This window comes from Octopus sinensis, linkage group LG2 (genome assembly GCF_006345805.1).
Source record: "Octopus sinensis linkage group LG2, ASM634580v1, whole genome shotgun sequence".
Lineage (NCBI taxonomy): Eukaryota > Metazoa > Mollusca > Cephalopoda > Octopoda > Octopodidae > Octopus > Octopus sinensis.
Genome location: NC_042998.1, coordinates 139,368,848 through 139,395,997, shown reverse-complemented (window position 1 = coordinate 139,395,997; position 27,150 = coordinate 139,368,848). Strand labels below are relative to the sequence as shown.

Here is a 27,150-nt window from a genome sequence, read left to right as displayed (position 1 = left end):
TATTGATCTTTAAAAGATCAAAAGAGAAAGGAAAGTTGTCATTAATAAGTTTATTACAATAAAAAAAATTCTAAGTCTCACTTATACAATTTGTCATCAAAGAACTCCTCAACATTTTCTGAGTAGAAATCACAAAACTATTGATAGCAAATCACTAAATGTTTATTTATCATGTGAAAGAAGAAAATGTTTGTAAATGATATCCAATTTAAGTCATTCTCTACTTTCTGTTTTTTTGCTTTATTGTCTCCCACCACTTTCCTTATTTGCATATCATCATTTCTACTACAACTGCCATCATTGTCATTATCTCCTCAACCACTATTATTAATAGTTATCATATATCAGCCTAGCTAAACTCTATTTTAAATTATACCAATCAAGCTAATTAATACTTGTCCTACCCATCTTTTATTTCTGAAAGGATGTGTTAATTAGATTAGGCCATGGTAAAAATACGTTTAACCTTTTTGTTACCATATTTCTGTTGAAATACACTGCCTTTGTTTCAACTAATTTTTAAAATAATGAAAAATTTAGCTAAGTAACTATGTCATTATCAAGCTGGTTTTTGGAACATAAATTAACATATAATTTTGGTGGAAGATTTTAATTTAGATTACTTCAAAACAGACAGTATATCTCATAGAATCAAGGGGCAGCCTTAAGTGGGTTAATTTATAAAAATGTATAACATATATGTTTGTGTTCTTTTGTTAGCAGATTGTATTCTAATTATTTTCACTTATTTTCAAAATATTTTACATTGTTTGCATAGGAGAGTCTTGATTCTGCTAACATTTCAAGTTATAAAGCTATTAACTTTTGACCTTTCTTATTGACCTTGACACTACACTACTCAAATAGCTAAAGTTTTCATCATTTCTCTGTGCTCTAAAATGGCTCTGCAGAAATACCCATGTACTTGACCTCTGCCTCTCTATTTTCTGAATTAGTCTATTAGGTATTTTGAGTGGTTGTAATCTAACAACCGTTGACAATTACTTCATCAACTCATCACTGTCAACAATAAAACTGCCTACTCTCATCTGTGTGTTAACTCGTTAAACTGTCTTAAATTCCTTAAATGATTCACTTCGAGGTTTTCTCTCCCCCTCCCCCTCACTCTTTTTTTTTCCTTCAATGCTAAAGTGTATGGGAATCATGTGTAATCAATGTTTGCATTGTTGTTTGGTTATCTTAAGTGAATAGACATGGGGCAGTGAATAAGTTGTTATTCAGTTGCATTGTGGTGATGTTGGTATTAGGGAGGACTTGTATGTTTAACATAATTATATACTGGTATGGTCTGGGGGTAATGTTGTATAGTCTGTCAATCATTAATTTTGTTGAATACAGTCTGATGGTTTCAGAATCCATTTTTTGGCAGTTTAGCACTTTTCTTTCTCCAGATATGTATCTTGAAATTATTAGGCTTATGTAGATGCCAATGTAAGTTCAGTAAAATATTCTCAGCTTATAGATAGTTAACGATAATGTCTTCTATTAGTTCCAGCAGTAGGTTGTTTCTTCATTCATATATATTTCAGTAAGTAGCTGGAATTAGATAGTAGATTTTATGGCTGCTGGTCAGAATTCCCTGTATGGTCTGGAAATGAAAAAGAAATATAATTTCTCTTGGGGGATCAATATAATTAGCTAAATCCATCCCTCTAAAATACTGGTTGTGTGCCTAAATTAGAAACATCATTTTAGCATTCACTTTTCCATGTTACCAATTCTCACTTGTTTCCAAATATGATAATGCTTCACCTTAGTTGAGTATGTTTTCACGGAAGTTTGAAAATGAAGAACATACACTTAGAGTGACACAATGTCAAAACAAGGACACACACACACACATGACAGTCTTCTTTTAGTTTCTGTCTGAAACCAAACCCATGTGCAAGGCTTTGGTTTGTCTAGAACTAAAGTAGAAGACACTTGCCCAAAGTGCCACACAATGGGACTGAACTCAAAATCATGTGATTGTGAAGCAGACTTAATAACTGTACAGCTATACCTGCACCTGAAATTGTTAGGAAAAAGCAAAAAAAAAAAAAAAAAAGTCTAAAGCTATCCCCAAACAGTTTGCTATGACTCATTAATAACTTAATCCTTAAGAAAATTTGAGTCTTGTCAAAAACATATGAATGTATCAGAATATTGATGGTGTTTGCTTCAATGTGACATTACTGACCTTGAGGTCTGAGCTAACTTAAAACAACAACAGAAAAAATAAACAAATTAACAAACACAAAACAAACAGACCATCTTTAATTACTGTTTGTGTGAAAAGGTAAACTTGTTTCAGTGAGTAGTTGTGAATTGTAGTACAATTCTTAATATGATTGCTATCGGTTCAGGTCATTGTATTGATGACAATGAACATTGCCAAGTACATACACCCAGAGAGAATTGGTTTTTGTTTTTTGTCTTGTTTTTTTATTTCCCCATTATATAATGTTAATTATATTCTTGCTGTTCAACTGTTCACTTGAATGGTTATTGATTTATTTCATTCAATATCTATTTACCTCTCTTTGGAAAGCTTTTAAACACATGTGCACGCTCACATACAGATGCACGCATACACACATGTGCACACGCGTGCATACACACATTGTGTTTCTTGTAATACTTATTTCTGGTTATGGAATTTTTTTTTCCATATTTTAGATCATGCTGATTGTGTGAAACATTAAAAAGACAAATTTACTAATTACTTTCATTCCCTTTCATTGAAGCAAATGAACTAAAATTTCTAAACATCTATATTTGAAATGTATATATGTGTATACATGTTTATATGTGTGTGTCTATATATGCATGCATGTATGCGTCTGTATCTCTATATGTGTGTGTATACATATATATATATATATATATATATATACACACACACACACACACATTCATACATGCAAAAAATATATATATATTCAGAAGATAAATATGTCTCTACAAACATTTAGATATTTATATATATTGATAAATAAATTTACTTTTACACACACAGTATAAAAAAACTACACAAAACTAAGGGTAGAATGCATAGTTTTTTTTTTTAACTCAACAGCTGTTTCTGGGAGTTCAGAATTACGTAATAGTCGGAATTTTTATAATTAGCAGATGTAATGTGCAAAAATGTCATGGATATGCAACCAGTAAATGGTCGCATAGAAAGATTGCTCTAAGACTGCTTTCCTTCATCAGGAGGAAAAATTAGCAACAGGTTGGCTATAAATTACCGTTCTGTCTCAATGGTCAGATTATAAGGAAGGAAGTTCAAAACAAACTGAAAAGCAATAAAGTAGTGAAGACCGACCATTTCAGTATTCATGAACTGTCTCCTTGTCTCTTAAGGAAAGTAGAGCACAATACATCACATGGATGGCAATAAAAAATGCATATCCATGTAATATGTCTTTAAGGCCTTGCAATCTCTGTTCCAAGGAAGTCCTATGTATTTTCATATGTGCAGATAAACTTTGAGAGAGTTATAAGATGCAACCACAGGCAAAAATACTTTTACAGTCTTGTGAAAATGTTTGAAACTCATCCATTCAACCAACTTCAGTCTTTCTTTCTTGGTCATATTGTATGTATTTGTCTCATGCTTTTGAAAACAGTTAACTGTATGTTAGAGAAATGTGTGTTTGTCTCTCTCACTTTCTCTCTCATGCTCTCTCTCTCTATATATATTTGAAAGTGCTTATTGAACTTTATGAACATTACAAAATATCTTTTTAATGTTTAACACACACATATATATATATTTTAAAAATACCATAATAAAAACCACGAAAGCCAGATATGTTTTAACTTTATTCAACTGATATATATATATATATATACACACATAAGGTTGAAAAGGAACACACAAGTTGACATATATGGAAAAAAAGTCAAGGTAGAAAATGCTAAAATAATTTTATAAAAAAATGTTTCAGTACCAGTTTCAGTCATTGAGACCTTTTCAACTGTAAGTATGGAAAAGAATTAAATTTTGGAAAAATTAAATTGTTTTCCATACTTACAGTTGAAAAAGCCTCAATGACTGAAACCGGTACTGAAATGTTTTTTATAAAATTATTTTAGCATTTTCTATCTTGACTTTTCCTTTTTGTTTTGCACACACGCACACACACACATACGTGGGTGTATACTATTTTACTTGTATGTCTGTATATTGTTTTATTCTGTTTATCTGTTTCATGTTCTATTATCTGTTTTTATAAATAGTTTGAATGTAAAAAGTATACATATATGCATATACTAAAAGATATATGCATGCATTTTTAAAATTCTTTATTTTACTTTTATTTCTGTCTTTAGAAATAATATGTATATGTGAGCATATATAAATCTCTTTCTATATAAACGGCAGTTTGTCTGTGTGTGTTTCTGTGTGTCTGTTAGGTTGTACCCTCACCCTGACCACGGCTTTCAACCGATTCTGATGAAACTTGACACACACATAGCCCAATGTCATAATTCAAAACTAACGCAGCGAAAATTTTGAAAAGTTCCCCCAGTTCTGAAAAAAATCGATAAATTCGACATGGGGTCGAGAATCAGAAACACAAACCACAAATCGTCTAGGGGACGCAACTCCACCTTTTTTAACTCAAAAAAATTTACCATCATTTTTTCCCCATTTTTTTGCTATTTTTTGGCTATAACTCTCTAAAAATGCTTTATAGTTATTTCCCTTACAAACCTGAGCAACGCCGGGCGATACTGCTAGTATATGTATATGCTTCATTTTACTTTATTATACTGTTTCTTTCATGGTTCTAAAACAATGGCTGTAAGAAGTATATATATGAGCATGTATTGATGAATACATATGTGTGTTTTTGTCTATACACACATGTATATAAATACATTTGCTGATATTTAAAAATATACACTCTACATTGTATGTGGGTTAGATTTTCAACCCAACATATATTGATAACCCATGCTAGCATGGAAAGCGGACGTTAAACGATGATGATGAATGATGAGTGAAGATAGTAAGAATGTGTGATATGTAAGTTTATATATATAAGTAAAATCCTAGTCCTCCTAAATTTCATAAATTTTACACCAGTCTCAGCTATTGAGTCTCCCTATCAGTAAATGTTCTGTTGTTATTCTTAAACTTGCATCTTATGTGTATGTAGAAACACACACACACACACACTCTCTATTGATATTCAGAGTGTGCTACCTGTGCTTTTGTAAATTCTTTTGATAAATTATTAATACTAGAAGCCAATTTTTGAGCGATAAGAATTCGTGACTGGAATGAAATTAGGCTGGTTTAAAACATTTCCTTTCAGATTACAAATACAAATCAAATTTTAATGCTCTTCACCACGTGAGGCATATTGAGTAGAATTCATATTGAATGCGATTTATATTTTATACAAAAATCTGTTCGTGAGGAATACCTTCTGATTATCAAGATATTTTCTACCAGTTATAAAATATCTTTTATAAATATATTTCTTAAAAGAAGACAGTTTTTATTAATTTTCAAAATTACTAATATAGTACATATTAAAGTAGAATAATATTTCATTTAATATATTGGTTTAAAATTTTTGCACAAGGCCAGCAGTTTCAGGGGAGGGGCAGGTGGATTACATTGACCCCAGTGTTCAACTGGTACTTATTTTATCGACCCTGAAAAGATGAAAGGTGAAGTTGACCTTGGAGTTAGAACTCAGAATGTAAAAATGGATGAAATGGTGCTAAGTACATTAGTGTACATTGCCTGGTACACTAATGTTTTCACAGCTCACCACCTCTTATTGCATTTAATATTTTAAAAGCATAGATGTAGCTGTGTGATTAAGATGTTTGCTTTCCAACTACATGGTTTCAGGTCCAATCCCACTGCACAGCATTTTTGGCAAGTGTCTTCTACAATAGTCTCAGGTTGACTAAAGCCTTGTGAGTGGATTTGGTAGGTGGAAACTGAAAGAAACCCACCATCTCCTTAATTTCTGACCTGTTTGCAGAATTTTGATATCCTGTCTCCGCTCCTCTTGTGCTGCCAATGTCATCCTCCTTCCCAAACCACTTCCATCTCTCTCACCTTCACCATCCCCTCAATACTGATATTTACCATCAACCACACTGCTACCCTTCTCATTTGGTGTTTGAATACTCTTAAGGGAGGAGCCCTTTTGTAGCAAGCATTTGGGCTAAGTTTCTAGTTCAAGAGACCTTCTTTCCTGTTTCTCACCAGTTATAAACTCTGAAAAATGTTATTAGGTTTCTCCCCTGAGTAGTAGTAGTAGTAGTAGTAGTAGTAGTAGTAGTAGTAGTAGTAGTAAAAAAAAAATGCATGCATGCTCCCTCACCCCCTCTCCCTTGATACTGATAACATTGACATCAGTAATAATAGGCTTCAAAATATGAATGGGTAGATAAATAAAACTATATATATATATATATATATATATATATATATATATATTAGGTGTGCATGTAAATTATAAACAATAAATTATAATAATTTAAAAAGACAGTATTAAAATTCATGGGTATTTCCAAGCATGCAATAAAGATGACTACTGCATCTGTAGCATTAGATACTGTCTTGTCTTGTCTGTGCATATGTATGTGCATGTGGTGTATTTAATATTACTGAATCATGGTAAGGAGATGTTGAAGTATTAGTAAAAGAAAGAGAGTGTTAGTTAAAAATAGTTTGAGAAGCACTGCTCTGTGTGAGCTATTTGGCCAGCTAGTAATAGTAGTCACAGCACTCTCAAACCATACCTTAACCATTTTCTTATATATTTTGAAATGCAGTCTTTATTTCAATTAATTTTTTTAAATAATGAAGAATTTAATAACATAATTGTCATTAATCTGGTGTTTGAAACATGAATTAACATGAAATTTTGCTTGAAAGTTTGTATTGTAGAACCATGGGCAATCTCAGATGGTTTTGTATCAAAATGATTTTAAAAAAGGCTGCTTTAGAGAGAAAAAACAACAAAAGCAAAAGTTAATGGCCTGAATATCTTTGATCAAAAGTCTGTTCATTATTAAGCTGGCTTTAGACTAAACAATTGCATCTAACTTCTAGTTACTTTTAAAGTGTTCTTTTTGCTCCTTTACTGTTACCTTTTACATTAACTGATTTTCTGAATTTGCTTGCTGTGTCCCTTTCCCAAAATGTTTTACTACTACTTTCATGCCAATACATCTATAACTTTCTTGAACATAGGACATTCTATTTGGCCCCCATTTCTCTTCCCAGCCATGCATTAATGTATATTTTGGAAGTGTACTAGCTAGGCAAGTGGTTGATCTGAGATTGTGTGTTGAAACTAAAATAATTAAGGCTTGGAAGACATTAACCATACAGAAACACATACTATTAATTTCACTTAAATATTTATCATTTGGTGTTAAGTTTTGTTGCTCCAATTGTAACTTGGTCACTAACATGGTTCCACTGCAACTGGTTTCAGGTGAGGTTGTTGGTCAGTATATATAGGTTTCTGGGTTATAAATATAATTTTATCTATATAAGCCAGTCATGTGGGTTCTGGTTGTCATCACCTGGTAATTATAGTTGGTCAGTTTATGTGGTATTTGACTAATTCAAATGCCTTCCCTTTTGCCTTTCTTTTAGTTGGAAGGGAAATCCTTTGGCATTGTATAGTACAGCAAGTCAGAAATGATATCTTAATATATAAAACAGAGTCTGTGTGTGTGTTCCTTATTGATTTGAAAACTGTGCTGCCAATTTTGATGTATGAAGTATCAAAACATTCGGTGATCTTTCGGCTACCAAATAAGCTATTTTTTGCATAGCAACTCTTTTTTACTACAAAAATAACCTCAAAAAGGAGGTCAGGTCGCACAATTTTGAGGGCTTTAGCTAAGGGAGGCAACTCTGCCTGAACAGTCTTTATCAATACTCTAACAACAAATGTAAACACACACACACACACACACATATTAGGTGCAAGAATGGCTGTGTGGTTGGGAAGTTTGCTTCCCAACTAACCACATGGTTCCACGTCCAGTCCGTCTGCATGTTACCTTGGGCAAGTGTTTTCTATTATAGCCCTAGGCCAACCATGGACTTGTGACTGAATTTGCTTGATGGAAACTGCAGTGTTGTTGTTCATCAGAAAATGACTGAGAAACATGTTTATAAAGAAGAGTTGTTTGCTTCATACTCCTCATGTGTCGATTCTGCCCATAAGAGAGGAACAAATAATACAATGTAGCTGTAGGTCATAATACCTGGGCAACGCTGGGGTGCATTGCTAGTTAATATATAATCAGTCGATTAAATTTCCAAATTTGTCAATCTTATCTGACAGCTTACTCCTCCTGTATAGAAAGGTCCCATGTGGTCTTGGGGAATCAGCCTCACAAATATGATTTATGTCCTTGTTTATTCTAATTTGTAGTGAAGATTGATCTCGGTGGTATAAAATGGCAGAGCCTTATTAAATTACAATAGTGAATGTAAAAATCCTTTAAAAAGTCAAAGCAAAAAGGCCTGCAAAAGGTTGTTCATATTGTTAGCTTACAGCCATTGTCAGTTGCTTATTAATATAGGTTTCAGCAGTGAGAGACTATTTTATTAAGCATGTTTCAAGCTCACTTCATAATTAGAGGATTCATTTCCTTATTTTTTTTTTTATTCTTATCCTCTTTTTTTTTTTCAAGCTTTGGATTACTTGCCAAATATATAACTGAAAATATAGATGGATATTTCTGCTTAAATACATTGTTTTATCAACATTCCTTTTTCTTCGTTTTGGTATGTGTTATCTGTTAGCATTATTTCTGATGTTCTAATTTGTTCTCGTTCATAGTTTTGTGTTTGTTTTTGGCACTTCATTGAAGGACACACCAACCTTCACTGCATGCCAGATTAACTCACTCGTGTTTTTCTTCTTGTCTTGACTTTTCTCCAATTTCTATTAAGTCATTGATAATTAGGTTCCTTTCATCTTAAACAGAGTGGGTGGGTGCGTTTCAAGAGACAATGCTTTATATATATGTGTGTGTGTGTATATATATATATATATATATATATATAGCTTTATTCAACTAAATAACGATGAACCTAGTAAAGCATTTACAAGTCTTGAATCATGATTTAAAGAGATTTGGAGGGAGAGTTGTGTTATTAATGTAAATGTATATAAAAGTTTTTATTTTTTTGTTACATCATATTGAGTCCATTATTCAAGCCATTATTATCAGGAAATATAAATGGGGAAGTTCTAGCTATTATTGCTAATGCATGAACTTTCATTAATATGAAAAATATTGTATTCTTTCTTTTTTTGTTTCTCTCAAGAGGTTATATATGTAATTTTGTTTTTAGTATTTCCAAATTTCCTGAAAATTCCAATCTATTAGATTCAATTATTTTTGGGGGAAATTTTCAATATTTAGATGTATTCTGCCATTTAGCCGACAGGACTTAACATTTTATTGATTTCTAGTCGATTAGATACTATGTGTATTATATCCACAAATTAACTTAGTGTATGTATCTCTAGAGATAGTTCGACATCACAGGAAAGGTTCAATAGAAAATAATCCATATCTGAAATGTTCAGAGAGCAGTTGTACAAAGCCTGTGATTTTAGAAGGAACTGTAAATAGTTACTGCTCTGGTTTATCAATAGCAGATGTCTGTTCATGTCTGTAGTTAGGATGCTTGCTTTCCAATGATGCGGTCTTGGATTCAGTCCCACTGGCTGGCATCTTGAGCAAGAGTCTTCTACTATATACCCTGAACTGATGAAAGCCTTGTAAGTGGGTTTGGTAAACTGCAGTTGAGAGAAGCTCATCCTGTATGAATATATACATATGCACACACACACACACATGCTATCATCACCATCATCCTTATTTTATGCATGGCACTTACCAAACTTTCAGTCCTGTGACCTTCTGCTGATTAAAAAAAAAAGTATATATACTGGTATTCAGTTCTATTTCTCTTGTTTGTTCTACCAAACTTACATATATGTGTATGTATTTATTTGGAACTGATGATTCATTCTACTGCTAGTTTGAGTTTCATTTCTTTGCTGCATGAATGAACTTACAAAAGCATAACACAGTACTCTTTCTACCAGCTGCACATGTATGTGTATGCGTGCATGCATGCACACACACACACATTATGTGTGTGTGTGTGTTTCTGACAATAAGATTAGTATTAGAAGAGCCTGAGAAAATGTTTAGATGTTATTAACAATTAACTGGAACAAAGTTGGTTATTGATCAAAAAGGAAAAAAAGAATTTCATTTCCATAATGTCATTTTTAGGTTGAATCTCCAAAGACACAATAGTAGTTGTTGCTAGATTTACTGCAATCTATTTTAATTACATTATAGACATTGTTTGGTTATAGATAATGGAGCCATTATTCTTGCATTTAAGATTGGTTTCTCTGTATATCTTGGTTAAATTATTGGCATCTTGTTATATATGTATCATTATAGAGGGTAGATTTGTTATGTGAATTTTCATGTTGCCTGAAAGATGCTTCTATAATAGCATCTCATATTTGGATAAGAGACTAGTCACATTGCAAAAACGATTTAAGAATTCCAGCACAAGATGCTAAAGCCTATAGAATATACATCATTTGACATTTACTTCTTGGATTATGTCACATATAGCTAAACCTATGAAGTCAGTTTTAAGCGGTCTATTTATATTCTATTACTATCAGCTTGTATTGTTTCCTGATCCGCACTCTTTACTCTCAAAATTCCAACCCAGCCCATCTATCTTATCTGCAAATAAGTACCATGAGTTTGTGTAACTGGTTAACTCTTGAGAAACAAGAATACTCTATAAATTGCTGCAGCCTTGAATTTGTAGTAGAGATTTCAGATCTGTAGTTCAGAAATGGACATCAGTAGACAGAGCTACTTTTGGCGGCATTAATGTATTTAACCCTTGCTTTGTGGAATACAAATATACTCAGTTCTGAGCATGTGCACTTGAGACATAGGAACAGAATTAACTTGGGGTGCTTTCTGGAATTTCTCACATTTCATATTATGTAACATGTATATTATATTTTTACTGGCAAATAGAAAGATGCTGTAAGAACTGATTTGCATATGATTAGCATATAATCACCAGCAAAAATTAAATTAGTGCAGTGAGGTTTAATGCTGAGAACAAGAAAGAGCAAACTAAATAACAAAATAACACATTGAAGAAAAAAACAATATAAAATATTGGCTAATTTTGTTAATTTGTTCAGCAGTGAATTGAAATATTTGAATTTTATTTCTAGTTAGCCTTTTGATGTCCTTTACATTAAATATATAGGAGTCTACATCAATCATGGTTAACCACATATCTACATCTGTATGTAAGCCCTTGGTAAGATTTTTATAGGAGGTGCAGGCAAGTTAAGAAGTTTGCTTGTTTTAGGTTTGCTCCCACCATATGGCACCTTGGGTAAGCATCCTTTATTATTACTTGGAAAAATGCAAGCAAGAGAAATAGTATTCCTAAGATTATAAACCTGGAAAATTACAGGACATGTTATTACACTTGGAAAAGTTCAGGATAACTTATTACAACTGGTAAAGTATTGTAGCTAAGGATAAAATTTCAAATAAAATATTTAGATTTAGAAAATATTTGCTTTCATTAAAACCAAAAATGTTATTGCAAGTTATTACTTCTATTTGTTATTACTTGTTACTTCTATTAAAAATAACTCAATATTTTTTGCACTTTAAAAAAATTAATTTTTTAAATTATTAATTAATAATTAGAAATTTGAAAATAGGTTATTAAAATAATAGTAGTACATAATTAGTACAATAAATAGAATAATACAAAAATTAGTTATATATTACAGTAAAATCTACCTATAACAACAAATTCACAAGTTATTACCAAGTCTTCGCATTTTTAATCATGACCCAATACCTAATTTTTACATAATGAATTTGCCTACCATATATACTATTCTACTTTGCATAAAACTTTAGCTATATTGGTTCTTGTGGCCCTCATTTTTATTAAAGTATTCTAGTGTGTCAATATTTTAACAAAATGTTGGTACCTTTTTTAATTATAATGTTACTTTGTAAATTACAATCAAATAATTTTTAATATTCAAAATTTATCCTTAGCTGCAATATTTTAAGTAAAAATTTTCTTGTTTTGTAATAAGTTGTCCTGAACTTTTCCAAGTGTAATAACTTATTCTGTAATTTTCCAGGTTTATAATCTTAAGAATATTATTTCTTTTGCTTGCATTTTGCCATGTAATCCATGTTTTTTTCAGGCTATGCTATTATGCTAATGTGTCAATTAGCAGTATTGTTAATTTTTTCCTTACTTCAATGATGACGGTGACATATATTAAAAGTCCCCTTACAGAACTATATTCATAAAAAGTATAGAACTATATTATCACCTTCACATTTGAGAAACAAACAGTCATAACTATCTTCTTTTAAAACTTCATTGCATGTGATGGATACCATGAAATTCCTTGAATTGAGCTCTATCATTTAAGCTTAATTAAAATATAGCTTGTTTTTAAAATAAAAAAAAAGTTAATTGTACTTAAATCCAATTTTTTTGCCTTACTTATTTATTTTTTCATGATATTTTACCTCACAACATTTTTGATACACATTATTGTTGCTTAGGAACAAAACTACAAATTTTTTAATGCTTTCTTCTATCATTGAAGCTAAGATAAATGTATTTTGCAGTTTTCAATTTGGTTAAGAACTGAATTAGCGATAGGCTCTGAAAGGTGCTGTGTGTGAGTAAATTGCAACCTTAAGAATATTATTTAACTACTGCTATAGTTGAATGAAAGCTATGGCTAACCAAAGCCTTGTGAGCAGATTTGATAGATGAAAACTGAAAGAAGCCTGTGTATATACTTATATATGTGGACCTGACACTGTGTGATAGCTGTAAATGAGACCTACCATCACACAAGCAGTGTCGTTTGTTTTCGATCTTCTATGAAAACATGTCAGGTCATGGCAAAGTATTACCTTCCCTGGGAACAGGGAGGGCTGGTGATGGGTAGGGATTCCAACTTGAAAAATCTGCTTCAATGAATTCTATGTAACCATGGAAACAAGGATATTAAAATGATGATGGTGAAGATACAAACCTGCAATTACTCATACACATAAGTTTCTCTTCTCTATGCCACACATATTATTCAAAGGAAGAGCTGTTACTTGAAGGTCTGCACACCTTGGCACCAATGTTTTAGCTGAGCATTCTGTTAGAACAGAAAGGACTGGAAGAGATATAAGTTGTGCTATTGTTCCACTAATCCTCTATCCTGGTTTGGTATTTTTGTGTTCCCAAAAGGATAAAAGGTAAAGTTGACCATGACTCAATTTGAACTCAACGCTCAGAGAATTACAACAAAACCACAGTTCTCTAACAACTCTCCCAATTCAACTACATTAAATATATTAATACTAACTAATGTTTTTTCCATGCATTTAGCATCTAAGAGTAATTTATTCTCTAAACACAGCTTTAGAGATCAAAGGAAAACAGTAAAATCTGAGGAAACTCATGATGGTCTATGTCAGTAAATAATAAGTACTAGAGTTCACAAAATGGAATAAATTGCTCCAGATATTCCACTTCAAAGCAATATCTTCAGTGGTGCCTCTACAACCTAATGTTATAGGATTTGCTTTTAAAAAAATTTTTTTTCTATCATCATGTCATTTTTGTGTTCAAAATTTTAACATAGTAAATATTCTGTTACTAATTATTTAGGTTGTTGATAGATTTATACTTAGTGTAATAAAATAAGATGGACAGGCATTTGTAAATGGCATCAAATCACTTATAGAATAGTATAGATGTAGGTGTAGTTGTATAGTGAGAAGTTTGCTTTCTAACCACATGGTTTCAAGTTTAGTCTCACTGTGTGGCACTTTTGGCAAAGGTCTTCTACTCTAGTGCCAGGCTGACCAAAGCTTTATGAGTGGATTTGGTAGATGGAGACCGAAAGAAGCCCATCGTGTGCGTTACTGTCTCTATTTCTTGACATGATGTAATAGTTGTAAATGAGGTCACTGTTATGCAAGTGGTGTTCTCCATTTCCAATTTTCTGTGGAAAACGTCTCATCTTGGAGTAATATTACTTTGCTTGCAAATTCCACCAAGGCCGACTTTGACTTTTTTTCCTTTCAGAGTCGATAAATTAAGTACCAGTTGCATACTGGGGTTGATCTAATTGACTGGTCCCCTCCCCCAAAATTCCAGGCCTTGTGCCTAGAGTAGAAAAGAATATTACTTTGCTTGGAAACGGGTAAGGGTTGGCAACAAGAGCCTCTGTCTGTAGAAAATCTGTCTCAACAAATCCTGTCTGACCCATGCAAACATGGAAAATGGATGTTAAAATGTTGATGGTAGTGATATTAAACAGAAGTGAGTATTAAGATATATAAATTAAACAGGAAAATCAAGACTTCATAATTTTTCATAGATAGATATATATCTTCATAGATTGATATTTAGTAACTCTTTGTAGATGGGTATATATTCTGCGAGTTCATACTCTAATGTCACAAATAAAAGAGGGGAATCCAAGCTAAGAATGTTGTGTTTTATATAAATGGTTGAATTTTGAACTTGCATTTGAGGTAGTGCATAAGTGTGTTGCATTGACAGATGCCGTGCTGCATTGTCTCCCAGGCTCTCTTCAAAAGAGGAGGATATATAGTGAGATAAACTATTGCCAACATAAGGCTCTCAGCTCCAGTTATTATTTTTTTTGTGTAAAAGGTACTTTGGCTACAATAGATACTTTTCAATATCAATTATTGTGTGTAAATGTGTATGTATAAAACATTGAATTTAAGGAACACAACATTAGAATAATAATAGGAATGTTATAGTAAATATTAGTGACTGAAAATTACTGTAGTTAAATAAAAATGAATACCATTTAAAATGCTAGCTAGATATACTTGTGTCTCAAGAGGAAATTGAGAAAATTTATGACCTGTTCAAAATCTGAGACAGTCAGTTTGATGTAGATGCTATTTTGTGTGAATTCTGACTGTTTTATTTACCATCTAAATTGCTAGTTGGGTTGTTAGAGTTTTTATAAAATTTTTTTCAAATATCTAACTTAATGAGTGGCAAAAATATCATCACCAATACCATCATCATCATTGTCATTGTTAACAACCACTTTCCCATGCTTGGAATGTATTGAAGTAAACTTTCTATGTCTTGATGCTTGCCCTGTTGGCAACCTTTACCTATTTCCAAGCATGGTAATATTTCTGCATGACCAGACATGTTCCCACCGAAGATTGGAAATGAATGAAATTCTCTTGTGGTGGTGATGCCTGTTTACATGTATTGAATAGTATCAAGAAAGACAGACAGACACACACACACATACACCCTTCAGTTACCAGGTCCATGCACAAGACTTTTGCTGCCCCAAAGCTGTAATGGTGCCTTGCAGTGGGACTGAACCCCAAACCATTTGGTTGGGAAGCAAACTTTTCAACCACACAGCTATGCCTGCATCGATATGAAAACATGAAATTGAGATAATATCTAGAAGTTGTTCTTGTGTAGCAAGTGACTTGATTTAAGATTGTGTTGAAACTGAAGGAATAATATAGTGAAAGAGTTATTTAATAACACAAATGCAAAGTAAATTTAGCATCTTTATTTCATGAATTGTCAATATTTTCATTGCTCAGCTATGACTTGGCTGCTGTCAGAACTCCATTGCAGCTCAGTAGAATTGTGTTAGTAAGTAGGTTGCAGTTGTGTGACAAAAATTTTGACACCTCATGAAGTAAAGTTAAAGTGAAATTTAACAGCTTTTTTTATTAAATGGCTCTTCTTGAAGTTATATCCTTTTACTTGTTTCAGTCATTAGACTTAAGGCCATATTGGGGCATCTCCTGGAAGAAATTTTGTCAAATGACTTGATTCCAGCACTTTTATTTTTTGTTTTTAAGCCTGGTACTGAACTCTATCAGTCTCTTTTGCTGAACCACTAAGCTATGAGGATGCAAACACACCAACACTGGTTTCAAGCAGTTGTGAGGGACAAGCATGCATGCATGTATGCACGCACACACACACACACACACACACACGTTTCTTTCAGCTTCTGTCTACCAAATCCACTTACAAGTCTTTGGTTGGCCTTAGGCTATAGAAGACACTTGCCCTAGGTGTCATGCAGTGGTACTGAATCCAGAACCATGTGGTTGGGAAGCAAGCTTCTTACCACACAGCCACTCCTGCATTATGTAAATTTTGTTATAAAATATTAGTGCCATGCAGTGTTGCTTTACTTATCACATGATAGTTTTTATTCATTAAAATTTTTGTTATAAGAGCTCTTTTTTTGGAAACTTAAACAGATTAGGAAGAGCATTAAGAAATAAGTTGTAGATTTACAATAAAATACTTCAGTTCTTGAAACATAGCATTAAGCCTTTCAATAGCAGCCTGCATAAGATTACCTTATTAAAGTGTTCATATTTAAATTGATAATGGGAAATTTTTATTAAGTACAAGTTGTGTGACAAACAGCAGCTTAATATAACCAATAAATAAAAATAGTAGTTATTTTATTAAACTCTTCTAAAGTTATTGATTTGAAAACAAATTGAAATACACAGCAATATATTTTTGTTAGTAATATAGTCACAGATGTGTTAAAAGCAAAAAAAAAAAAAAAACCAAAAGCAAAGCAAAGCAAATTGAAAGTGGTACTTATATACTTAAAATTGAATCACCAATGTGATTTTACCAAAATGTTTTGGATTAAATTACTATCGCTCTTTCTCAGTGCACACACACACACACACAAAGAGGAATGATGTCCTTTTTTTATAGTATTTGAAAAATATTAAATGTTATTGAAATAGGCACAAACATGGCTGTGTGGTTAAGAGGTTTGCTTTGCAATCACGTGGTTTTAGGTTTAGCTCTTGGGCAAGTGTCTTCTACTATAGCTCTGAGTTACCACTGTTTTGTGAGTGAATTTGGTTGGCAGAAACTGTCATGTTTGTACCTGTGTCTCCTCACTGCTTGTGTAAACAAACCAACCAGTATTGGTTTGTTTACATCACCTTGATTTAGCAGTTTGGCAAAAGAGACTGATATAGTAAATATTAGACTTTAAAAAAAAGCAGGTAGTAGGGTAAATTCGTTAGACTAAACACTTAAAGATGGTACACTTAAAGATGGTGGTGGTGGTGGTGGTGGTGGTGTAGTAAGAAGTTTGCTTCCCAGCCACATGGTTCTGGGTTCAGTTCCACTCTGTAGCACCTTGGGCAAGTGTCTTCTACTATAGTCTTAGGCCAACCAAAGCTTTGTGAGTAGACTTTGTAGATGGAAACTGAAAGAAGCCCATCATGTATGTATCTGTGTTTGTACTCCCCCCCATCACCACTTGATAAACAGGTGTTGGTTTATTTACATCCCTGTGACTTAGCGGTTTGGCAAAGGAGACCTATAGAATAAGTACCAGGCTTAAGAAAAAAGGTACTCTTTTTATGTAGTGCCCCAGCTTGGCTGCAGTCTAATGATGGAAAGAAGTAAAAGATAAAAGACATATAATGGGCGGGTGTGTATATTCATGTCTTGACATCACATAACAAGTTGTAAGCAAGTGTCACTGTCATACAATGTTGTTCATTTCCAGTCCTTCATGAAAACCTGTCTGGCTGTGAGGAAATATTATCTTGCCTGCAAACAGATGATGGTTGATGATAAATTAGGCATCAAGTTGTAGAAAATCTTCTCCAATGAATTCTGTTTGATCCATGCATGGAGGATGGACTTTAAACAATGATAGTGTTTATTTATCAAGATTATTGTCGTTTAAATTATTAAAAAGAAAAAAAGGAAGAAAAATCCTCTTACCCTAAAAATGATATATAGTTAATCCTTTTATGTCTAATCCTGATATTTTCCTGTTGAAATGCACTACCTTTGTTTTAATTTATCTTGATAATAATAATGAAAAATTTAGTGCAATAACTGTCCTCCTTAAGCTGTTGTTTAGAACGTAAATTAACACCAAACTTTGAAGGAAGTTTTTAACTTAGATCACTTTAACCCTTCATTCAGATTATTCATTCACATTGATCTATATTAATCATGCATTATCTCAGAGCTTAGTGATTGTTTATTTATGGAATTATGGAGTAGGTATGGGAGGCTGCAGTTGGCTGGATTTAACATAAAGCAGGTGGGGATATTTGACCTGGATATGGTTGCTTTAAATGCTAAAGAGTTAAAAGAACTTTGTCACAGAATCCAGGGGTAGTCTTAGGCATGTTGGGATAAAAAAAGTTAAAAGTTATAGTTCTTCAGCCATTAGGTTTGTTTTAAAATTATTCTTTCATTGATGTTGTTAGTAAAAGAATGATGGTAATCTTACATATCTATAATTTGCTAAATATATATATGCATTATTGATTGATTGATTGATTGATGATGTGGTATATTTGGAGACAAAATCATAATTTATTTCTGTGATTTAAGCTGCCTTCCTCTTTGATATATTGAATTTGTCTTGTGTTTTTGTTTTTTGATGTAGAGAGCTGAATGCTTGAGTAGCTAGCTAATTTGTTCCCATTTCTCTTATAGCATAAAAAATGCTTTCCTTGCTTCTTAAATGTCAATATGGAACTTGTTTTATTTGTTGTTGTTTCTTGTAGACTTATGATTTACTTCATAGTATGACTACCACCATATTGGTATTTAATCTCTTTTGTAAGACTATTTACATTACACAGTTGGTGGTTGAGAGGAAATAGCAGCAAAGTGGCTTACAATAAAAGAAAAGGGGAAAAAACAAACAAACAGTAAAAAAACAAGACAGATCAATGTTAATCATAACAGCTGTCCACCAACTGGAAATTAGAGTACTAAATATAAAAACAAAACAGAACAAGAGCAAAGATATGCTTTCACCAATTTTGCTATTAGAGTTCTCTCTTGATTAATATCAAAAAGCAACCAATAAAGGCAAACTTTCTTTCTAGGATAATTGCAGTTTCTTTCCCTTTCTCCTCCCCCTCTTCAGTGTTTCATGTCTCCATGCACAAAAGCCCACTCATATCTTGGTGGATCAAGTATTTAAGAGAGACAAACTAATATGATGTAATTATACTGATATCTAGTTTTAGTGATCTGTTGGAGGAGTTTTAACAAAACCTGCCTTTTGATTTATCCTTTCAATTTTTCTCTTTTGTCTTATGGATTTCTGTTTTCTATTTTCTTTACGATTTTCACTTGAGTTTCTGCATGGATACTAATTCATAGCTTATCTCTGAAGTGTGTCTGTAAGTTGTAGAATAGAGGGTTTTTTTTTATGGAGATGGTGCAGATGAGATAAATGCTGATGATGAATTTTGTGTTAGATTGGTATTTGAGTTAAATTTCACTTGTAAAAAAAAAGAAAAAAAAATCACTATGTTGTGTGAGTGTGTGTATCTCTCTCTCTCTCTCTCTCTCTCTCTCATATATATATATATATATATATATAGTTGGCTATAAGAGGCATCAAATGTAGTGTACAAGAGAGAAGACTGCGTTGGTATGGCCTTGTGATGCATATAACTGAGGACATGTTCATAAAAAGTACTAATCTCTGACTGTGGAGGGAACCTGTGGAAGAGGAAGACCCAGGAAGACATAGGATGAAGTGGTGAGAAATGGTCTTCAGATGTTGAACCTCACAGAGATAACAACAAAGGGCCAAGACAACTGTCGATATGCTATACTGGAGCAGACCTGCTCAGCAAAGTAATATTCATGTTCATGACTCCCTCCCCCTGTGCTTGAAAAGATGATTCTCTCCCTAACAAGGTATTCATGCTCACCATCCTTGTTTTCTCCCTTCCCTCCATTTTCCCTCTCATATCCACCTATCTACCTGCACATAATGTGTTTTTTTTTTCTGTTTGGCTGCCAAGATTTCAAAAATCAAAGTTTATTGAAAATTTTAAAATTTGGCACATTAATGTAGTTTTCCAAATCTGAATTGCTGGAGTTATTTCACTTTTTCCAGGAAAAAAAAAAATTATAGAGGTATTAAGTGTGATCATTTTCACCCAGTCAGGAAATGGGATTTGGAAGCTGTCATTTTGTGCGAACATCCTGAAAATAGCACTTGTGTTTTTATATGAAACCGTAAACAAATGAATTATGCATGACATATAACCCCTCATAACTGTTTAGTTTTTTTGAGTTTTCAGAAAATTTTGGCAAATTTGTATTCTACATGCGAGACTTCATGCCATAAATAAGTTGTGAGGGTGCATGATTTAAGGCCTATTTAGCTGTTATTTTTAGCACACCTCACAACCACCCCAATGACAAAAAAAGAAACAAGTAAACAAGTATTTTCTAGTTTTAAGCATTGAACATGCATTTAATATGATAAACAACACATTACAAATTAAATATTTCTCAAAATAAGTAACTTATAGCACAAACTTCAAAGATTTATCCAAAAACAAAATAGCACATTACAAATTAAATGTTTTTAAAAAACAAACATCTCAACAATCTTCCCAAGATCAGAACAAGTCCTCTGCACATACTTCCCTAACTTAGCTGTTATAATCAACAGCTGTGCAGTGGCTCATCTTCAGTTCTTCAACACAAAACTGTATTGAAGTCAATTCTTTAACCCATGAGAAAAGGAAAAGCACTACAAGCCTAAGAGGAAGGGTGCCACCTTAAAACCATATGTCTTTCCTCACTGATTCAGATTCCATGCATCCTTGGTGTGTGCATTGCCAATACATATTCCTACCATGTTTTCTTGTACTCCTATAATGCTTCTTCATTTTGCATAATTTTCTTTTGGGCATAACACCCTTTTCTTACAATTATGAAACTGCATCCTCCTCTGGTATATGATTTAAGGCCTATTTGGTTGCTATTTGTAGCACATATGACAACCATCTCAATGATTGGAACATATTAGTCAAAATGTGCTTTCTTACAGACAAAAGAGTGCTCATGGAAATTACTCCAAATTTTTAAACTTTGATTACTAATAACTCTTTATTTATTGATTTATGGTGAAAATGATTTTCATGGCATTGATTAGCCTATGAAAGTGTTTCATCACACTGAGTATGAAATCAAACAGAAATTGACCTTGGCAGCCAAACAGAAAAAATCTCAATATGCTCCTGTTAAATCGTTTCTCATACCTCCACCTTTAGCTTCCACTCTCCTTTTGAAATTTTGTGAACTCACCTACCTACTCACTTATCCCCAGGATGAGGGGAGGGGACTTCCCTGTTTCTAACATATCTTTACCATTTTCTCTACTTTCTCCATCTGAGGAAGCTATGCCTCTCTTCTAATGTAAGATGCCTACAGTCGGTGGGGGTTGTGGTCTTGTCCTGTAAGTTACTTGGAGACTTCACTGCTGCTGGTACCATGTAAAAAAGCAACCAGTACATTCTGTAAAGTGATTGACATTAGGAAGGATACCCAGCCATTGAAACTGTGCCAAAAACAGACAGTAGAGCTTGGCATGGTGTTCTGACTAGCCAATTCCTGTCAAACCATTCTACTCATGGACATTAAATGATGATGTTGATATTCACTTGTTTGGATACCTATGTGTATGTGAGCCTATGTATATTCCATCTCTATATTCCATTTGGATACCTATGTATGTTCCATCTTTACAGTTACCACATAAATATATAACTATTTGAGATTCAGTGTCATTCCCTTTGTGAGAAACAATATCTTTGTTTTTTTACATCTGAAATTAGCTTGATTGTAATTAGTGATTAATAATCTTGATTAAAAAAAAAGTATCTCATAAATCGCACCGTTGCATTTGAGCAATAAAATGCATCATTGGAGGTGATACTAAACTATGATTTGGAGACAGAAACAGGTGTCTAGCCATGTATCTTTTCTATAGTATGACACCTGTTCCTGGTTCTTCATCATACTTTAGCTTCTCAACACCTGGCACAAAGCTATCTTTCTCAATACTGCCTCCCACTCTGTCAAAGGGTTTTATCTTGAGAGTTTCTTTGTGATTTTACTGGTGTTGATGCCACAAAAAAAAAAAAGTACTCAATTGCACTCTGTAAATTGGTTGACATTAGGAAGGGCATCCAGCAGTAGAAACCTTGCCAAAGCAGACACTGGCACTCATCATAGTCATCTGGCTCAGCAGATTCTTTCAAACCATCTATCCCATGCCAACATGGAATACAGACATTAAATGATGAGACACATGCATACACACATCATGAAGTAGAAGTGATAGCTATTTCAGGTTTACAAAGCCATGTATCTTGCCTTTAGTTGTGACAAATGACTACAGCTACTTTTCAACTCTGTGACCATGGTAGCAGTATTTTTGTTCACTTAGTGTATGTATGTATGTATGTATATATATATATATATATATATATATATGTTCACTTTGTAAGGTGGTTGGTGTTAGGAAGGGCATCCAGCTGTAAAAACCATGCCAAAACAGTTAGTGAAACCTAGTGCAGTCTTCTACTTAGTCAGCTCCTGTCAAACCATCCAACCCATGCCAGCATGGAAAATGGACGTTAAATGATGATGATTTTACACACACACACAACAAATATATATATATATATATATATATCTATATATATACGCACACACAATAATCCCTTGACTATCGCAGGTGTTATGCTCCCTTCCCCCCCCCCGTGATATGTGAAAATCTGTGAAGCAGAAACAGTACTGTACTGTATACTTTTAAAATTATTTTCTATATGTTGTACATATTTATTTTAACATAAATGCAAAACAAAACCATGGAGGAATCAATGCAAGCTTAAATAATAAACCGCAATAGGTGAATTGCAATATGGCGAGGGATTACTCTTATATATATATATATATATATACACATACACATACACACACATGTGTTATGTTTACTCTTTTTTCTGTGTTGTAAAGCTGCAACAAATTGCATCACACAATGTTTATAATAAATGTATTGTTTTTGTTTATTTGTAGCATCTATCTGACCCAGCAATACTGCAGGGTTAGCTGCTGTCCAGCCATTTTGTGATATATTGACACCTGAATGTGGAGACTTCAGTTGCTTGCTTGCAGAAATTTGAAGCAACCGTGACAAGGTATGTGTTACTTTTGCTCTCACTTATTTAAAAAATTCTTTTTGGATATACTTTTTTTTTTTATATTTATCAACAGAATGTGGCCTTGCTGGGGCACTGCCTTGACAGGTTCAGCAGATTAATCCCCAGTACTTTTTTTTTTAAAAGCCCGTTTCTTACTCTATCAGTCTCTATTGCTGAATTGGTAAGTTATGGAAATGTAAACAAACACAGGTTGTCAAGTGGTGGTGGTAGGACAAAGATGCACATTCACACACACACACACACAAGCACACACACACACACACACACACACACACACACACCACACACACACACACACACACACACACATTTAATATATACACATGTACCATGGGCTTTCACATATTTCTGTCCACTAAATTCATTCACAATGCTTTGGTTATCTTGGGTCTATAAGAGAAGATACTTGCTCAAGGTGCAAGGCAATGGGTATTAACCCGAAACATTGTGGTTGTAAGGCAGATTTTTTAACCATACATCCGTATGCCTGCACCAATGTTTATTTTATTCTATTTGCTTTATTATATTTGCCGACTGGCAGGAGACCTAGTGGGTTAGGCCAAAAGCAAGACAGTTGGATAATATCCATAGTCTCCGTTGGCCATGCTTAGGAATACATCAAGAAAGTGTAATAATAGTTGCTTCTGATAGGACCCCACAGAGGAGGGGTCTGAGGATTCTACCCTAGTTATTCTCCTGGGAATAGTGGGATATATGAATGGATATATTTGGGTTTTAATCAGAAATTTATTACTTTAATAAGTCTTTAGTCTTTGAGGAAAGTGAGTTTTAAAATACGAACACTTAATATTGGTATATCAATTAGTTACTTACAATTAGCTAGGTACATAGATATTAATAATAGAAAAGCTATTGTGTTTGAAACCATCTTAATTATGAAGGATTACATCTGATTACATTTTGTGCTCTGATTACACAAGTATATTGATTACATTTTTTTCTGTTTGCCTTTCTTTAGTTTTATTTTCTTAACCCAAATTCAAGTACTTCGAGTTCCATATTTGTTAGTTTCTGTCATGATACAGAGTAATTATTGTTGCAATATAATATTTATTTTTCTGAGGCACAGGTATGGGTGTATGGTTAGGTTAAGAAGTTCACTTTGCACCTGCATACTTTTGGGTTCGGTCCCACTGTGTAGCAACTTTAGCAAGTGTCTTCTGCTATTGCTCTCAGTTGACTAATGCCTTGTGAATGAATTTGGTTTGGTAACTGCATGGAAGCCATCATATGTGCACACATATGTGTGTGGCTGTGCTTATCCTCACCACTGCTTGACAGTCAGTGTTGGTTTGTTTACTTCCTTGTAACTTAGCAGTTTGGCCAAAGAGACTGATAAATTAAGTATCAGATTTAAAACTCTCTAAGTACTGGGAGCAATTTGTTTGACTAAAACCATTCAAGGTGATGCCCCAGCATGGCTAGGGTCCAATGACTGAAACAAGTAAAAGATTTTTTATATCATTTCAGTTTTCTCCTTCATAGATAAATTTCAGTAATTCCAAACTGTCTTTTCCTTTGGATTTACACTGTTCTTTTGGCTCACAGTTCCACTTCACTTCACTTTATCCAATGGTCAGATGACCATTGAAAATTTCAACTATTTTTATAATGTCAGCTCAATTGTTTTAAGAAATGGATGTGGTAGCAGTGGTAGTTGTGCATCAGAAAAGTAGAAAATCTTCTCTCGAGGCACAGATCATAATAAGTTTTCATTTTTGCATTTGGTTTGCAAGATTCTTGATGTAAACCCATGTATTGAAACAAATTTCATTGTATCTTGGGAAGGTCATAATGCCAGTAATAAACACTTGCCTACCAGGGGACATGTCATTGTGGTTGCAAATGGCGATAAAAGGACTGGCAAACTTAGCTGATTGATTGACTGACTGATTAATCAGTTAATGAGTTAACTGCTTAAATGATTAAGCAATTGACTAATAATAATAAAAGAAGTGAAATAGAACCAGTGCTCTTTATTCTTATAATGACCTTCTCGAGATACCACAAAATAAGTTATGAACTTCTGACAATGTAGTCTGTAGTCCTGCACTTTGTTTCTTTTTCCATTGATTTGCAAATCTGTTGAGATTTTTTTCTAAATTGTACTTTTGTTTAGACCAAATATTTACTGAAAATCTAATCAACATGGATTTTCATGTTTATTCCTAAATTTTTGACTTATTTCATAACGTTATTTACTTCAATGTTAACCTTCTACCATACTATATGGTTGCTTTGCCTACTAGAAATAGCAGTCAAATCTTCCTCAGATTCTATTTTAGTGTCTTAAACAAGGAAGGAGACATGTATATATAATAATTACAATAGAATATCTTAAACAAAGATGAAATGATTGTGGGTTGGAAATATTGAGCCATAAGTCTGCTCTGTGTGTGAGCAAAACAACTCTAATAGTTAGGATCTCAGAAAGAAATTCCATAATCTTTTTGAACCAAGTTTTCAAGGACTCAACAAATTAAATATTTTATTACTGACAAACAGATTTAAATTTTCAATGTAAAATATTTTATTTATTTAGATTAATAGGAAAATATTTGTAATGTTGAAGCAACATTATTTAGTTTATTTTTCAAGGCTAATTACATAGATGTTGATCACACAGATTCTTGGAATGTCGTATCTTCCCAAAGATATATATGTAAAAGACAATTGAATGAATAAAAATGCAAATTGATTATAAATCTTGCAGGAGATGTCAGAGTACTTGAAATACCATTATTTTCAACAGAATATATTAGAGTTGTTTGTTTAATCAATAAAGAAAATAACAGTTGTTAGCAAATACACTTTTTTGGCAGCATATGTATTTGATTGAAGCTAAAATATAATATATAATTGCCCTGCACTAAAAATAACAGTTTGAATTTGTCTTCTCTGAAAAAAATATAGATAAAATTTGATTGTATTCTCATTATAAAGTTTTTGTGGGTTGTATTTGATATATTGAATTAACAGTCTGTAGTATGAATATGTTCTTTGAACAAGGCGACTTATTTTTTCTTTGATTCATTGTAGAATTGATTTTCTCCCCATTTATCATTTAACATTGTTTATAATAGCAAGGCTTAATTGTCTTTATGGTCATTTTCTCTGTAATTCTTTCTTTGAATTATCCAAATTCGTCTTTGTTTGAGCTTTGTCATTTAACCTCAATTTATGTCCACACCACTTGTGTATGTTTATTTTTTTTCCTCTCCAAGACAATACTGTATTCAAACACATGGTGCTTCTACCTCTCTGCTTTTCATTTGTCTATCTGTTCTTTAGGTTATGTGATAAATCCAATAGAACATAAGGTGAGCTGGCAGAATTGTTAGCACTCCAAATAAAATGTATAGTGGCATTTTGTCTGTCTTTACATTCTGAGTTCAAATTCTCCTGAGGTCAACTTTGCATTTCATCCTTTTGGGGTTGATAAAATAAGTACCAGTTGAGCACTGGAAGTCAATGTAATTAAGTTACCTCCTCCCCTGGAATTACTGGCTTTGTGCTAAAATTTGAAATCAATATTTTTACATTTGTGAAAAATAGCCACCTATATATCATACTTAATGTGTATACCCTCTGTTGATAGTCCCGCAACTGCAGTATTTGCCCTGAGGTAATATCTCTTGTGGATGTGCTGTGTTAAAAATGTAATAAATATCAGAAAGAGAGATGAAAATTCTTTTCAGAAATGGCCAGCAAGTGTGTCAGATGCATTTTGGCCCTTTTGGGTATTTTTAATGGCATATATGAGTACATGCCATTAAAATGGATATAGGAAAAAGTGAATAAAACACTCACTGATGTCCACATATAACCTCTTGGTTGAATAAAAAACCGCTATACACAATTCTTTTTTCTTTTACTTGTTTCAGTCATTAGACTGCAGCTATGCTGGGGCACTGCTTG

The 27,150-nt window shown here is 33.0% G+C and overlaps 1 protein-coding gene across 5 annotated transcripts in view; it reads left to right on the top strand.

The window, feature by feature from the left end:
• The window catches only part of LOC115223178 (protein FAM13A), a 288,109-nt gene that overhangs the window by 43,032 nt on the left and 217,927 nt on the right, over positions 1-27,150 (top strand). For all 5 annotated transcript variants that reach the window (XM_029793658.2, XM_029793651.2, XM_029793626.2 and 2 more), the window contains exon 2: positions 23,066-23,187. The gene's annotated coding sequence lies outside the window, so the exon portion shown is untranslated. The remainder of the gene's footprint in view (positions 1-23,065; positions 23,188-27,150) is intronic.